The sequence below is a fragment of the Cyanistes caeruleus genome, chromosome 1, assembly GCF_971803275.1.
Source record: "Cyanistes caeruleus chromosome 1, bCyaCae1.hap1.1, whole genome shotgun sequence".
Lineage (NCBI taxonomy): Eukaryota > Metazoa > Chordata > Aves > Passeriformes > Paridae > Cyanistes > Cyanistes caeruleus.
Genome location: NC_141701.1, coordinates 33,446,988 through 33,461,709, shown reverse-complemented (window position 1 = coordinate 33,461,709; position 14,722 = coordinate 33,446,988). Strand labels below are relative to the sequence as shown.

Here is a 14,722-nt window from a genome sequence, read left to right as displayed (position 1 = left end):
GAGGACATTTCCCCCCTATCCTTCAATTATATTAATCTCCAATTAGAAAGCTGATGGTCAGTAAAAAAACCCCAAAAAACCCACAAAAACCCCCAACCCAAAAAACAACAAAAACAACAAAATAAAAACCCCAAATCACAACCCTACAATTTCAACCTTAAGTTAGATCTTAAAAATAAGCCCCATTCATACAAGGTCTTAGTCATCAGGTCACAATCCTAATTTAAAACAACAAATTTTCCCTTTTGGTTCCATTATAAGGTGATAGCTAGCACCTCTAGTAATTTAAAGACATCCCATTTTCCTTGAGGTTAACCAGACAGCAAATCAAATAATCCCACAGAGGATTCAGAACAGGCTTGACCCATTACTGAAGTGTTAAATTAGAATTTCAAAGAGTAACTCCATAGTCACCCTTCACAGGGATAATTTTTAATTCTTCTCCTGTGAAATGTGAAGTTAAGTCAATACTTGGTGTTTTATCTCATAACAAAAGCAGACAAAAATACTGCTAACTCAAAACAATCTAGGTTGATTCTTGTTTAATAAAATAGCAAAAGGCCACTGCCTCAATGTTTTAATAGGCAAGTTCTCTCTAGCATTTTTTTACAATTTCAGTATTAATTCACATTGGTAGAGAAAAGCAGGCATTTTGTTTATATTTTATGAAATTAAATACATAAATATATTTATTTTCTCAACACAATCTACAAATGCCAATGAATCTGAATTTTGCATATGGAGAAAATAATGACGATTGACCCCATTTTACAGCTAAGAAAATGAGGAACCGAAGCTCAAGTGATTTGTTTAGTACACTTCTGGCAAACCTGGCACTGAAGAATAAACCCTTGGCTCTCTAGCACAAGGTCTAGCTCCGTCCTTGTTGTTACCTATGCAAGTTCATTCCCACAGGTATAATTATATGCAAATTTCAATCACATGCAGGGGCAAATATTCCAAGTTCCCAAAGTCTAGAAAATATTCCTGCCACCTTACGTAAACTATTGGTTGAATAAAAAACAACAACAAAAGAAGTTGTCTAAGGCAACAATATGTTCAATTTCTGTAGCTGACCCTAAGCCAGCCTAAATAAATAATTTTAGTTGCCTGTTCAACACAACAGCAGAATCTTAGCACAGCAAAAGCCACAGAACTCATTACCAGCATGGCGTAAGAGTGGTTGGTATCATAAACAAATCAACAAGACAGAACTAAAAACTGATACTGCAACCAGCACAAATTACAACATAGAAAAACACACACACAGAAACCCCACACATTTTTAATTATTAAAATAAGCAGCAAAATTTCTCATGTTGTTGCAGATATGCACCCTCACAGAAAAAAACATGTTACATTTATTTATTCTTCTCCTCAAGACACTGTGTGTAAGAAAATACCAGTTCCCTTTTACTGACTTCCTTCCCTGCCAGTGGTAAGCAAAATCAGTTAAAAAACAATAAAACATGATGTTGTCTTTACATTCAGCTAATGCAAGCGAAATATTAGCAGAAGCAGTTTTGACCCAATATTGGATTTTACATTTTCATCTTTCCTGTACTGCCAGTTAGCTCAAACTTTCTGCAAGAAACCTTATTTCCCTTCTCAGAATCTTCTCTCTTAAAAAAGTCCCTACTCCCCCGAGGAAATTCTAAGGGCAGGTTCACAGTCATCCTTTCTCAGCTTCCGCATTACAACTTGAGTAAAAATTATTTACACAAGTGTAACAGAACCGAGCACTTATGAAGAAGTTACCACTGTGATTATACAGCAATATTTCCACAAAATCAGAACAGTAAGAACAGTCTTCAAATCATGTCAAAGGCAAGAAAAGTTACAGCATATGGCCCTTCCCACCATAACACAAAGTACTCCCTAGTGGGTTAAAATTTTTAAGAGTTCAATTCCACCACTGCTGGCCACTTTATATATAGTTCACATTTTTACTTCTCATCTGCTGTGAGATACCTAAATAGGTCTTATTTTGATCATTTCAGGTTTTCAAAAATTCCTCATTTTCACTCGAGGAAATACCTCACACTGACCTTAGCAATAGATTTGGAAAGAAAAGATGGCATATGCAGTGGCAACCATGTGAAACTTTAATTGTATTACATATTTGTAGTCAAATGCATCCATTTAATTATGGACAATGATACATCTGATACAAGGAGTGGAGCTGTGCCTATAATGAATTTTTTATTTCAGCCACTGAACAGGAAAACCACATATTTTAAAGCTGCTACAAGTTGTGCAAATAGTCAATTCACCAGGAAAAAATGCCCTTGTTTCAGATACCTTACTTCATGTCAAAGTAGGGTAAGCTATTCAAAGCATTAAGAACATCCACAAGGGGATGTAATTGCTAAATATATCTGTGAATGTATACCTTAGCTTCCTTTGCAGTACCTTGTCTGAGAAGAAAACCTTATGGGCAGCAGATAAATAAATTATATCTATAAAAGTAGGCAAGAGAAGAAATTACTGTCCTCTACTCTAGGACACATGAAACAGATACAATGCTCACCTCCAGCATAGGAAAATCAGTTCTGTGACCAAGTATTTACACACCAATAAAAAGCAGAGCTATTCCAGAGGCAGCAAAGCTCTACTCAGAAACACCGAGCAGCCCAGAGACCGCAGCCATCTCCTACGAGGCAGAAGACCCAAAGCAAACCTCTGCTCTGAATGAGGAGCAGCACAATTCCCAACCCCATCTTGCTGTGCACCCACATCTCAGTGTTGAGAAGGCGGAGGCAGGCTGCTAGCCACCCTCTATCCAGCCTCTCCCTGCTTCAGCAAAGATGGGTGTATCCCCAGTGTCCAGGGCTGCTGGTGCAATTGCAGGCACAGCTCCTGAACTCATCCCAGGTGAAGTGGGTGGCACTCTTGGCCACAGCTGTAAAACACTGGCAACTTGCCTGTCCCCAGCTTGGCACAGTAGGGAGAGGCAGGGCCACCCAGGGCCCAGGAGCAGCCGGGGAGTGAGACCAGAGGCCAGGAAGCAGGGAGCCATCTGACCCATCAGCTGTCCCTCTGCCCAGGGCACAGGCTGTGCCACTGAGATGGTGGCCCTGAGAGAACCCTCTCCTTGTGCCCTGCAGCAGCTCCCACTCAGGCTGTACCCACAGCCATGCAAGTGGCTTCCCCCTGTGGCTTACTGACTGTTGAGCCTTGCTGCGACTCTAGCCCTGACATCCAAAACTCTTAATTTCAGAATTTCCTAAGTGAGCCATTATAGCATTTCTGTTAAGCAGGGACTTTTTCCCCCTTCCTCAATGAGGCTACTTACAAAATTCCAGCTAACTCATTAACAGCTTTAAGCTAGCCATAAATAAATTTTCAATAAGCAATTCCCCCTCAAAATGCACACACACAACCAAGTCTAACTCTCTAGAAAGAGTCTCACAACCATTGATCAAGCTGTCACAAAACACGGGACTATCCCAAAGCTTTATGAGATTGTATCAGAGGACCTCAAAACCATTTTCCTGGAAGCTGGGGGTGGAAGGAAACAGCTCAGAAAGCAAGTGATGAAGCAAATAAGAGGATGGGTAAGTAAGAGGCAACTTTGATAACTACAGTTACTGGAATCAAGTTCAGCAGCAGCAGGCTGTTAGGGTTTTTTCCTTCTTTAAGTGCCCACAGTACCTAAAACAGGGCTGGAGCACCATATGCATGGTTCCATGCCTGTATTCAAAAATAAATACATACTATTGTGAAACATATGTGCTATATACAAAGCATATTTGGCACCAAGCAACTAAGGCTTGGCAAAATTGGAAAATTAATTGGAAAATTAATAGAACAAATCTATTTAACCACTGCAGTTGTGGCATACACCCTGTGGTCTATAGTAGTGGCAGCAGCATGGTTGGGGTATGACAGTGGTGGAATAGCAGCATCATATAAAATGGCCTGGTTTAGGGTAGTTTGGGTTTGGGGTTTTTTTGGCTTCCATAGATTTGTATTGAGTATGTTTCTATGGATGCTAAATCTGAACCAGTGTGCCTGTAGTTATTGCAGGCCACATAGCTCTCAGGCCTGACTGAAGCCTAGCCTGGGAAATTCATGAGAAGGAATTAAAACAATTCTCAGAGATACTAAACAGCCTTGCAGGTGTTGTTTTGCAACCTGTTGTTTCTCCTTGCAAGAGACAGTCAAGGGGGGCAAGTGCCCCTGACCAATGATGGTGGTGTAGTACTTTGTTAACCAATAAGAGTTTCCTTTCTGTACTTTTCCACGTATCTGTCTATAAGACAGGGCTGAAGCAATAAACTAGGAATTCTCCTGTCTGACTCCCATGAGAGTCCATGGTCGTTCCTTTCTAGCCGTTCCCAATCGGAGCGACATGTTTCAAGTGTGACAACAAAAGTGTTATACAATTTGGTGTGCTGGTATTGGTTCCTCAAGTATTTAAACGTTGCTGTAGTGGCTTGACCATGGCCAGGTGCCAGACACCCACCAAAGACCTCTCTCTTACTCCTTTCTGCAGATGGACAGGGGAAATAAAGTATAACAATGAGTTCATGAGTTCAGATAAGAACCGGGAAGGATCACACACTAAACACCACCAGGTTAGAATCAGAGATATTAATTGCTAACAGAGAATCAGAGATATAAATTGCTAATTTATTGCTAACAAAATCAGAGAAGGATAATGAGAAGTAAAATAAAGCCTTGTAACACCATTCCTTCACCCCTCCTTCCTTCCCAGCTCTGCCTAACCCTAACCCCCACCACAGCAGGAAAAGAAGGAAAGGGGGTCATGGTCAGGTCATCACCCGTTGTCTCTGCCACTGCTTAGGGAGAGGAGTTTTTCCCCTGCTCTAACATGGGGTCCCTCCCATGGGAGACAGTTCTCCACTAACTTCTCTAAAGTGAGTCCATCTCAGGAGCAACAGGTCTCTACAAACTGCTGCAATCTGAGTCCATCCCATAGTCTTCCCCAAACTTCTGCAGCGTGGATCACTCTTCCAAGGGCTGCAGTCCTTCAAGGAGAGACGGGTCCCCTGTGGGTCCTCCACAGGGTAACAAGTCCTACCAAAAACCTGCTCTAGCATGGGCCCCTGTCTCCATAGGTCTGCAGGTCCCTGCCAGGACCCTGCTCCAGCATGGGCCTCCCATATAGACACAGCCTCCTCTCAGGTATCCACCTGCTCCAGTGTGGGGTTCCTCCACAGGCTGCAGGCAGATCTCTTACATCCCCATGAACCTTCATGGGCTGTAGGGGCAGAGCTGCTTCACCTTGGCCATCCCCATGGGCTGCAGAGGAATCCCAGCTCTGGTGCCTGGAGCACTCCTCCCCCTCCTTCTGCACTGACCTTGGTGTCTGCAGAGTTGTTCCTCTCACATACTCCCACCCCGCTCTTCTCCGCTCACAATTACAACTGTGCAAGAGCTTTTTTCTTTTCTTAAATGTTATTTCAGAGGTGTCACCACCATTCCTAATTGTCCCAGCCTTGACCAGTACCAGGTCTGTCTTGGCACTGACAGGGACTGGCTCTGCTGGACAGAGAGGAAGCTTCTGGCAGCTTCTCAAAGAATCAACCAAAGCTTGAGCATGCAAACTCAATACAGCTGATCAAGAGCCTAGAACTTGGATATTGACCAAAGAGTAAGCTCATGAGGAAGGAAAGGCTAAAATCACAGTCAGGGACAAAGAATATTTTAAACATCAGTAGTCATGCATCAAGCTCCATGTACCATCAGCTGCAGATAAACCCTATTCCACCACAGGATACATTCTGGAAGTTACATACTGTAACTCGAGACAGAAAAAGTTTTACATGAGTCTGTTCCGCAGGACTAAGCAATAAAAACACAGTTAACCAGGATCTGTGAAGAGAAGCCAAGCAAAAAACCACAACTGAAAACTGAAAGGCCATAAAAATTAACCCAAGTGAAATTTCATGTATTGGCCACCTACTTTTAGAGAAATGTTGATGGTTTATCCCATTTTAAAATACTATTAAACTGTGTCACCACACAGTACTTTCAAGCTCACAACCTGAAGAAAGAAATGAAGGGGATATCTCACTCTTAAAGTAATAAAATAGATACCTAAAGATTCAAGGACAAAGGAATCCAAGGCAAAAAGATATCTTCAATTCTATGTGTTATTTGTAAGGATAATATTTTAAAGTGAGAACATTCAAATATAAGCTAAGAAAAACATGTTGAAAAAAAATGAATAGAAACATTTTAACTCCTCCTGACACTACTACCGCTTCCCTCAAGGAAAAACCAAATTGCAATACCTACTATAAAACTAATTATTTTCTCAGTTCTAATTTTAAATATTCCTAGTTTGCCTATTGTCATTTTGAAATATACAGAGTTTAGTGTATAGAGAATGCTGTAGTTTATTGATTTGGGATTACTGAAGGAAGTCTGATAATGAAAAAAAGGCAAAAATCTGGACCTTAAAAACAGATGTTGGAATAGGAGAACAGAGCATATTCTTCATTCATCCTGGCCACAGCTGCAAACAGAGTTTTAGCAACACATTTACACACTGTCAAATATTGTGTACAGAGAAGTGTCAGTACCCTTTTTTGGATGTGGTGAGGTGACTAGAGGAGGTTTCTCTAACATATTTGAGTAGTTAGAGCCCTGAACAATGATACTGTAATATTCACCAGTATTTCTGAATAATTTTCATAATACTGAATTTCTGTGACTTATCTAGGACCTTTCATCTGAATTTTTCAACATCCAAAGTTGGTTTTAAAAAGAAAACCTGAAATTTCTTGCCAGTTCAATTAATGTAAAAGCAAATTAATCATACCATTACATGTCATTACAATGTTGCACATTGTACAACACTTTACATTATAATCATTTACAGATTTTCTTACCATCACAGCAGATAAGTCTTCTGAGCCTAACATCCCCACACTGTGGTATTAGAAAAATTCACCCCCTTCAATGTACGCAAATATCCATGAACCTCAAAGTATTGTAGTATAATGCTGTCAAATAAACAGACTACTGGAATTCAATTTCCAGAAAGCCAAGGCAGAATCTACTGGCCTTCATCTGAAATACATTGTCATTTTCAAGCCCTGTATTTAATTAATACTATTTACTGTCAAGAGCCAAGCTGTGTAAATATTTCACTCTTCCCAATTCAGGGACTAAAGGCAGGCCCAGAGGAAAATCTGCCCAAGTAAATGCATCTCATCTTCTTTGATGATGCAAGTGCTCAGTTGTCCTGTTCTTGACCCCTCTAGAATTCCTAGGCTCCAACACTGGTGATACAATGTCATCAATCAATATATAAAATATACATTGATTTTCCACAGATGATAATGACAGCTATTTCTTCTGCTAATGCTAATACAGTATAACTTTGTCCATATAAAAAGGTTCCTATCAAGGTAAGAAATGAAAAATCTTAGCAAAGTCCATTACAAAGTCAAAACCAATATTTAAGAAGTGAATAAAATCAAGTTAGCAACCCCATTTCCTAAACATTTTTTATTTATCTCACTGAAACTGCAATGTTCAAAATAATCTTCCAGGATATAACTACATACAAAAGGCAAGCTTCAATCAATTGAATGAGCATTTTCAACAGTCCTGGATATATATTAAGTTTGGTTCCATCAATGCAGTAAAAAGTTCACTGACAGAGCACTCCATTTAAATCCATTTACAGTAGTTAATGAGTTTTATATATATAAGAATAGTTTAATCCAGCTTTACAATGAATTTGAACACTGTGGCCTCAAAACTACTAAAGTACTTCAAAAGTACTTTCATTACTAACAAATCTAGTTCTCCTAATTGCATGCATAAGATTTCTCTCTACAGTACTCTAGATTTTCATAAAATTTAAAGGAAAGAAATGCAATATACGCCATTAGTGTAAATTTCAACTTTTCCACAAAATAATGATTTTCATAAACTCCTAGTTCCAATTTTAGGAGAAAAAAGCTTTTAGGGTGCAATTGTATAAATCTCAATAGATGCTCTTTTCCTAATACTTCACTTCTCATTGTACCACCCACACAGAACTTCACTCTCAGATTAGGAGTATCATTTTGATGCTGATTACATTAAATTCACCATAATCAAGCATCCACTTTTACAAGCATCTTCATAGGCAATTCATGTTAACTAATGTCACTACTGAGCAGCAGTGACTGAACACAGAATAATCTTATCACATTTCATGCAAAACGCAACTCCATGGTTTTGAGGTCTAGCAATGAAAACACATTCTCTTTATTTATCACAAACCAATTCAACACAGATTAAGTAGCCCTCACAAAGCAGCCAGATTTATTAAAGATTACACATACCTGTATTTTACTTCAGCAGTTTCAGAAACACAGCTTCTGTGGGATCTAGGGTGCTCTGAACTGACTCCAGAATTCTAGATAAGTACCATTTCAACCCTGCTTTGCAAGCTGACAGAAGTGAGCTCTGCCTTATTCAGGTCTGATACTTGGAATCTACGAAGGTAGTAAGGTAAGTTCCTCATTTGCATCCTTAAATTAACACCCAAGGCTCTTAAAACTTGTTTCGATATAAGGCAGTTTTATTTTCAGTATTGCACTTTATTTTCTGACAGCATTCCCTTTACACAAACATGTATTGGGAGAACACAGTCAAAAATGAGACATTTGTCAGAATTTTCTATATCTACTACAGCTGTAAACAACGAGCACTATAACTCAGAATCAATAGACACACAAATATTTTCTATCACACTTGACACTAACTACAACAGAAACGACAATGAAATCACTACAAAGTTAGATGGAAACAGACTCTCCAGATCAAGAGTGACAGAAAACTGAGATTTCTCTAATCTATGTTCTTTTTGCTGAGAAATATTCCTTACAAAGCAAAACACTTCATGAAAAAAGGAGAGAAATATAAAAAAAAAATGCTTTCTGACTGGTAACTTTTAGACTGGAAAAAAACCCAGATTTTTTTATCTGTTTGGGTTTTGTGCAAGTCTAAACTTACTATCATTCTAATTGCATCCCCTTTTTTGTTAGCACACAGCAGCTGCTTCCCACTACCTCAACTAACATGAAAAATAGACCAAATAAGCTTTAACTAGTAGTTTCATTTTCCAAAAAACTTGATACAGTGATAGGCAAGCTGAACGTGCACAATTTCAGTCAGAGTCGTGGTACAGTCTCACAACATACAGTCAAAACCAACATCTGTAATTCCACAAGCAACATTAGCTAAAAGCCGAGATCTGGATTTCTTAAATGACGCTCCAACTGATGTATCCTTCCAACACTTCCAACAATTCCTAGTATAATTTTAGATGGGTATACTGGTTAAAATAAACAGCTACAGCTCTTTGATCTTGCAACAGAGAAGGTGAACATGCAAGTATGTCAAATAACAGCAGCCCTAGACACTCAAAAATCAATAGAAAAATTTCCAAGGATTCAATGGAACCAAAATTCTAAACTATTCCTTGTCTTATGGAACTTACTTTTGCTGAACTGTAATAGGAACACAGAGATAGCCACACACTTTAAAGCAAAAGGATATTTTGAGTGAAAACTACCTCTCTGCTTCACCCTTGCCCTATAAATCCTTCCATTACACCCTTTTTTTTTTTTTTACAGTGGTTTATTCCTCAATGTCATCACCACAGACTTCATATACAAATACTCACATCATATTTGTTCTTATAAAGGTTTTGAACTTCCCATAATACATCAACTGTATTTTGGTCAGCATCTGTGAAGTTACCAGATTATTTTCTCTCATTCTGTCAACCAAATCTATAGTTTTGGTGCAGAATGTAGCAACACTAAGGAAAAGACAGGAGGGGTTTTTTGCCACATAAATTAATTAGGGAAAAAACACAAGCAATTATATGGAAATTGCTTTTTATTTTAGTATTTCCCTAATGCATTTGGTTTCTTAACTGAAAATTGAAATTGAGACAACGGAAAACAAACATATGATCAACTTGACAACAAAATTTCATGTTCTCTATAGAGATTCCTGGCTGTGACATTTTTCTCTTTATTACACACACCTAACTCATTCTGAGTGCTATTCACTAGGAAAACAATATTTTAGAGTCTTTGCAATTTTTTAAACAATTTGCTTAAATGATTACAAAAGCAGATCATTATTGAGAAGACCTGCACAAGCACATTATGATTATGCAGTCCAGGTAAGTAGTGTAAATAAATAATAATTAATATGGCGTAAGTAATAAGTGTAAATAAGTAATAAAATCTCTCTGGCTAAGCATTTAGTTAAGCATATAAGTTAATATAAAACAAAAACAAATTATTAACCAGAATTACAAATTTAATTGAATAGAATGAACTCCAGAGTGTTTTATCTGAGCTGAAAAGGGAAAAGACAGAAAAAAGCACTGGAAAATTGCTTAACCTGTTTTCTCATTCACTGATGCTAGAAAATTAGAAAAGTTTAAAGAAAAGCATCGTTAGTTTGCAAAAACTGCTGAACATCATTAACAAAAGAGGAAATAATACTTGATGTGGGCATACATAATTTTATCCATATTTAGTTGGCATTTTATAAACAGTCATCGCCCAAACAACTAAAAACTCTTTCAGCAGGCTAATTTCCCACCTCTATATTTAGTGTACAAGCCTCAAAAATACATATTTCTGACCTTAATAAGTCACTCTATGTGTTAAAAGACAACATTTATTCATGAGTACACTGAAAAAGTTCTCACATAAAATCTCAAAAGCGTATTTGTTGTAAAAGATTTATACTGAGTGAATATACTGATATATCAAACATACCTAAAATAAAACCACTGCATTTATATTCTACTTTCTTTTACTGCACTTCCAAACTATTATTAGTCTGCATTTAAACAATCCGCAGGGGTCTCTTTTTCTAATTCTCAGTGGTATTATCCCTTCTTGAGAGCAGAGTTAAACAGGCACAGCACTGCCTGATGGAGTCATCAGACAGTAATTCTTGAGCAACAAGCAGTTTAAGTCATCATTGTCATTATACCAATTTCAACCCTCAATTTAAGTAATTTATTAGTGCACAGAGTTGGATAGAAAAGCTTGTATTATTTCATATTCAACCTTTGCCATAAGACAGACCATAATCAGCACATCTGAAAGATGTCAATTCCTTAGTTACAGTATAAAATATCAAACAAACCTAATGAGAAAGGCTGAAGGGATCAACATATTCTTTCTCAGCATAAAGCCACATTCCTGGTCCTGGCACCAAAGCAAGGACCCTCTGCTTCCATAACCAGTCTCACCATTATTTTCAAAGCTTCTAAAACATTAGTATTTCCACTCAGAGTACAGTATCACACGTCACTTAAAAGCAAGGTTTGTTCTGCTGTATCCACACAATCAATTTAAGACATCTCCCATCAAACTCCCCAATGAAGAAGATAAAACTGCAACACAATCCAATTAAATGCAATAGGATATAGACAACTTACCAAGACTCAGCGATGCAGACAATGATTTCTAGGGGCTGTGAATGCAGGGGGCCTCACTACTCAGATACATCTCAAGCATGCTAGGAACAAATTTGAGAGAAAAAATATTAGTTTGGCTTTTTTTTTGGAAGGATGGACACAGAAGAACAAAAATATGATGTTTAGCACATTGCTGTTTTAAGCATAACACAATGAAGGAAACACAAACTTTGCAGAGCATTATCTGTTTTTCCAGACATAACTACAACCCCCTTCCAGCTGCACAATCACTCCAGTCACACGACTTCCTTTCTACCTGCTGCCTACTGCAAATTCACAGCGATAGCAGCTAAAATGTTTACATTAACTTACACAGTACGTAGCCTCTATTTTCACTAAAGAATCTGTGAGAACTCTGAAAGTGCTTGGTTCCTTTTTTGGTTGACTGCTTGATTTGATAGCACATTAGTTTCAAATCTCTAAAAAGAAGAAACTGGTGTTCTTTCAACTATTATTATAAGTTGCATGTACAGAAGCATATTTCTCCTCTCAGCCTCCACTTACAATATTCCTGACCCAAGTGGCATGCATCAGTGAACAGAAAGCCTTTCACTCATATGGAGTCCCATAAAGCAGTAGAGTCCCATAGAACAGAGGCCATACATTGGCCTAATATAATAATTTCTTCAAGGGAGGAGGAGCGTGACACTGTCCACACAAATATTATACTTGAAGTTCTCTTTGTAGGTCAAATAGCACTTTATGTCAAATGTATCCAAGCAAACTACCAAAGTTAAGTTTTCTACTCCCCTATTCTGACAAACAAAAAGGCAGAACACAAAGCAAATGAGAACACAAATAAAATGAAAGATACACTGCAAGAGTCATCAAAAGAAGACACAACGCACTAATTATGCATCTAGAGTAACAGAATTTAATTCTGTTCCTTTCCTTTGTCATTTCTGCCATCTTATAAAAACCTTCTTCAAACAAACTCTGCATAAATTCTTTCAGTCACAGACAGGATACCACTACAGTAACAGACTATTCAGGGGCACCACTAACAAAGAAGTATTCTTATATAAAATATACACACAGAAGATAAGACTACATTGTTTCCTCAGGAATGCCCAAAAAGCACACAAGCTCTGTGGATCACAGACTCAGGGTTTTGAGTGGGTCCTTGTCGACAGAAAAACCATCTTGTCTTGGAAAAAAATCTTAAAGCTAGCTACTAGATCTTTTGGCAGTTCAGAGAGCCACCTAAGAGAAGTCACAGTCTCAGCAGCAGATGGGGGCTGCAGCCCCAGCCCACAGTGGGGAGACCTCTTCCCCTGAAGAGCAGCAAACAGGACACTGCCTGTGCAAACAGGAGCATTTCCCACTCATCTCCTGTCTTTTACCTGCTGTGCACCAGTGAATGAGCTTTCTACTACCATTTTGTCTCTTGACAACTAATGTGGCTGCTCACTTATTTTCCTGCTGTTTCTCCCTATTTTTGAATCCCACCTCCTGGTCTCTGTGGCCTCCAATACAGCTACTCAAAGAGTCTGTACACAAGCCATGTGGATCCAAACTATTGCAGTAGTGTCCACAAGGTCCCATTAGAAAAGACAAACTTTGCTGATTTTCATTTGTTCTATTCATAAAACTTTAGACAATAATGTTGTCTGAAAACAAATACAATGCATTATAGCTTCACAGTAGAAGCACTACCTTCAAAACACAAAAACACAGCTACTAAGATCCTTCTTCCCAAAAAAACCCTCTTGAATTATAGAGCAACTATCGCACTGTATTAGGAATGGCGATAAGCACGACGCTGACTCCTTTAGCTTCATTGTCCAGGAGAGCAAAGTTTATTACTCTTAATCTTCTTTTATACACATGTTCCAGAAGGTCCGAGAGGTAAAACTCTCATTGGTCATTAAAGCAACACATCACCATCATTGGTTAAGTGGAACACCACCCCTTGACTGTTTCTTAAATAACACCTGCAAAGATTGTTGTCCTTTACCAAGGACTGTTTGGATTCTTCCTCATGCTTTCTCAGGCCAGAGTGAGAAGCCTGTGCGACTAGTTTCACACAGGCTCTGTGCTCCCTGCCTGCTTTCAGCATGTATAAGCAACTAGCAACAGACTCATGTACCTGAATAGCTGTACTATCTAGTACATTTCTGACACATTTCTCTAAGCTAGATTGTCAGTGAAGAAAAGAAGTGTTGGACAACGAAATTATCTGTTAGTCCTTTGCCTTCCCTTCTCAAGCCCATTCTGAAGGCTGAAGAAAAAGCAAGCCAACTATCCCCTATGCCTATGCAGATTTACACCCAATCCCACAAGAATCAGGAGCTTCTTGGGATGACCCTCAGAACACAAGGGAAACTACTCTTGCATGAAGCCAGGTCTCAAAGTAGTGTAACTCTGTTAAGAGTGATGCACAAAGGCCCACATGAAGAGCACGTCACTGCCTCGAATAATACACAAATTATCAACATTACCTACAATATAAAAATGGAATACACCACAGCCACACCTGCCATTTTCCAACACCACCATCCAATCCTCCATCCCACAAAGAGTAAAAGAAAACTGTTTTAAAGGTCAAAAAACCTCAACTAAAAACAATTGATATGGAACAGAATAACGTACTGTCTGTCTTCTGACTTCAGAACACTTCACATCTTTATTTTCCACCTGTCCATTTCTTTCCTTTCTGGTCTCTATTTCAGGTACCTAAGATGCATTTATCTCCTTGCTCCATAAAAACAAAACACACAACATCAATGCTACAAACTACAGTTAAGTTGAAAGGGAGTGAGAGCTGCCACTTCCAGAATATACTTGGAAGAGATCATCAAACATGCAAGCTTAGTGAGTGTGAACTTGGTGAGCTTAGTGAGGTTTTTCTCGTCTACATCCAGTCTTCAAGTTCCATCATTCTTAAACTAAGAAAAGGATCCAAAAATGATCTCACCACCATGCAGTTATCACTAGCTTCACACAAAACTGTAGCAAGAAAATATTTTGAGGCCTCATGAAAAATTCAGTATCTTTGTTTCAAAGTAACACTTAAAAAAATACAGCAAAACAAGCAAAAGTATGTTTGCACTGCAAATGGCAACAAAAAATGGCAAGCAATTAAAATAAAAAAAACTTTAAACTATGCTATTAGAGCTACATTTTATAGTCTGTAAATTATCAACAAGTTAATATTTTTTTGCACCCAAGATAATGGCAACAACTCTTCTGGACTCATTTAAAGAAAATAGTACATTTCTAACTGTAAATTTTAAT

General features: G+C 38.3%; 1 protein-coding gene across 5 annotated transcripts in view; it reads right to left on the bottom strand.

Annotated features, from left to right (window-relative positions):
• Positions 1-14,722, bottom strand: part of NCOA2 (nuclear receptor coactivator 2) — a 189,290-nt gene that overhangs the window by 167,653 nt on the left and 6,915 nt on the right. For 4 of the 5 annotated variants that reach the window (XM_086885498.1, XM_086885494.1, XM_086885505.1 and 1 more), the window contains exon 2: positions 11,447-11,526. The exons of the other annotated variant lie outside the window; for it this stretch is intronic. The gene's annotated coding sequence lies outside the window, so the exon portion shown is untranslated. The remainder of the gene's footprint in view (positions 1-11,446; positions 11,527-14,722) is intronic. 5 annotated transcript variants of the gene reach the window in all.